The sequence below is a fragment of the Delphinus delphis genome, chromosome 5, assembly GCF_949987515.2.
Source record: "Delphinus delphis chromosome 5, mDelDel1.2, whole genome shotgun sequence".
Lineage (NCBI taxonomy): Eukaryota > Metazoa > Chordata > Mammalia > Artiodactyla > Delphinidae > Delphinus > Delphinus delphis.
In genome coordinates this window covers 107,039,728-107,041,619 of record NC_082687.1, presented here as the reverse complement: position 1 = coordinate 107,041,619, position 1,892 = coordinate 107,039,728, and the positions used below count along the sequence as shown (strand labels likewise).

Below are 1,892 nucleotides of genomic sequence, written 5' to 3'. Positions count from 1 at the left end.
ATGAGCCAATGAGAAGTAAGCTCAGCATTTTTAGAAAATATTCATTTATTTATTTGTTTATTTATTTAGGCTGCGCTGGGTCTTAGTTGCCACATGTGGGCTTCTTAGTTGCAGCATGCATGTGGGATCCAGTTCGATTGAAACCGGGCACCCTATTTATACACAGCTTCCCAGAAAATCCTACTTGCTTTAATATACACACATATGTTAAATAACTAGCAAAAACTAGCAAGTAGCTTCGCTGTTAGAAGCAAAAAACGCAATAATTCTTTCATGTGGACATCACTAAGTAGCCTTGCCAGGGCAAGGCCTCAAAAAATTGCTATGAGACTCAGAGTTGTTCCTCTCCATGGAAGTCTTTAGTAAAAGGTGAAAGATTTATTCAATCTGAAGAGAATTTGATATAACAGGAGGAGATGGAGCAGTGAGGAACAGGCCCTGACAGGCGTGCAAGGGGCGTGTGTCTTGGTTTCAAGGCAGAGTGGATGCAGTTGGTATATCGTGACCCTTTGAGTTGAATGTTAACGATGCAGAAATCCGACCTGACCTCTGAACTTTCACTAGACCAGAGCCTCGGGGCTATCAAATCATGGTCCCTAAAGTGTCTTCTTCATGGTATCTGCTCTAGGAGAAGACAGCTGGGACAAAGGTTGAGAAAGTGGGGGGAGAACAATAGTGTCACTTTTTATTTTGTCTGCAGAACCCATTTCACTTTTTTAAAGTATCTGCTGTCGAATGCTCACTTTGCTCTGCCCTCCTGCATGGTTGGGAGGACTCAGATAAGCTTTTCCCCATCCTTAATTTCTCTAAGTAGCTCAGAGGTATTTGGAACAAGATTGCACTGAGAGCCCTTATTACTGAGTTTTGATCTGTTACTCTGAGAGGACCTTACGGATTTCAATTGTTACTGTGAGAGAATGTTCTGGATTCAATTGTCACTCTGAGAGAACATTCCAGATTTGAACACTGGAAGCTTTCTTCAAAACGGTGTTGATTTTCATTATGATGTCATCATTCTTTCATTAAGAAAAACATAGAATAATGAGAAAACGTGGCATAATAGACAACACACAGGAAATTGAGTCTTGGATCCTAATAGCTTTATGACTTTTACTGATTCTGGGGCTTGGTTTCCTTATTTGTAAAGCCGGTTGCACTAATTATCGCTGTGGAAGTAGATTCGGTGAGAAGGTGAAAATTATCTAAAAGAAGTGTGGTCCAAAAATGTGGTTTATTCCTTCCAAGCGTACTTGTGTTTTACCTCTGTCTGGTGCTCTGCTGGTTGAGAATCATCATGGTCTGAAAAAGAATTGCTTTCCTCTTCAACACTCCGCAGCTTCCCATCTTCATTCATCTCTTAAACCTAACACTATCAATATGTGTATCACTGCCCCTTATCTCCACTTACCTGATTGTACTTGTGGGGAAGAAGAAAACTGAATGGCAAAAATAAAATTATAAAGTCATGTGGAGAATTGTAATGTTGGTGACATTCTAAAATTCTAGGGACGATTATATCCTTTTTTAGTCTTCTCTTTAAAACATTTCCAAACTCACTTCCATTGTAAAAAAATAATCAGAGAATATACATTGAGTGGATATATAAATGGCTTATAAAAGTTACCACAGGTGAAAATCATCCTTTCTAAATGCAACGTAACCATCCTTCCTAAAGGCAATTAAAGTTATTTTACTTTTTTGTGATTTCAGGAGTATTCAAATTATCCTTTATATATCAGATTCTTTTTTTTTCTTTGGGGCCTAGAATCTTTAAAAGATTAAAACTTAGGAAGATTATTTTAATGAACGTAGAGCCAAGGCTGTGCATTTCACGAAGCATCTTTGCACTGTGAATAAACCCAATTCTTTATGGATCTCTCTGGATTTTGTGA

The 1,892-nt window shown here is 38.3% G+C and overlaps 1 non-coding gene across 1 annotated transcript; it reads right to left on the bottom strand.

Annotated features, from left to right (window-relative positions):
• Window positions 1-291: 291 nt before the first annotated feature.
• LOC132426377 (U5 spliceosomal RNA) lies at window positions 292-407 on the bottom strand. Its single transcript, XR_009519671.1, has one exon. It is a non-coding gene; the product is annotated as a U5 spliceosomal RNA (small nuclear RNA).
• Window positions 408-1,892: the final 1,485 nt, after the last annotated feature.